The sequence below is a fragment of the Monopterus albus genome, unplaced genomic scaffold, assembly GCF_001952655.1.
Source record: "Monopterus albus unplaced genomic scaffold, M_albus_1.0 scaffold21.1, whole genome shotgun sequence".
Taxonomy (NCBI): Eukaryota; Metazoa; Chordata; class Actinopteri; order Synbranchiformes; family Synbranchidae; genus Monopterus; species Monopterus albus.
This window is the reverse complement of record NW_018127901.1, coordinates 2,073,298-2,073,876: the sequence shown is the minus strand read 5'-3', so window position 1 is coordinate 2,073,876 and position 579 is coordinate 2,073,298.

Genomic DNA, 579 nt, shown 5'->3' with positions numbered 1-579 from the left:
AAAAAATGGCCTAGAGACTAGAACGAACTGGCAAGTGACTGAGGAGTGAAACCGGGTAATATAGTGAGCAACCTAATCAAGTGCAGCTGGTGATAAGGGAGTGAGGAACAGGTGAACGTGATTAGTGTTAATGGGTAAGAGACAGTAGGAAAGGTGAGGGAGGCAGAGCGGCCGAGCAAACCTGACACTTTGGCTCTATAGGCAATGCAGGACAATACAGACCTGTGAACATGCTAATGCAGACCCAATGGTTATCACATCTTGGGAGCCCCCGGTCTCTGCAGATGTTACACTACAAAGAAGGCATGATAACATGCTAATGTAACTAATTAAAGATGCAGGCTTATTGTCTTTTCAAGCTCTTACAAACCAGCAGTTTCTATCAGGTAGCTGTGACATTCGTCTATACAATGGTAAACCAGCCAAGCAAGGAATGTAATTAGAAAAAGGAACTTAAACAAAAGCAGAGAAGGTAACTTAAACCCCAAAATCCAATTCTTACAATAGCTAAGCCCGTAGCCATCACAGCCAATACAGCAGCAATCATAGCCCAAACCACAGCCATCGTAGCCAATACAC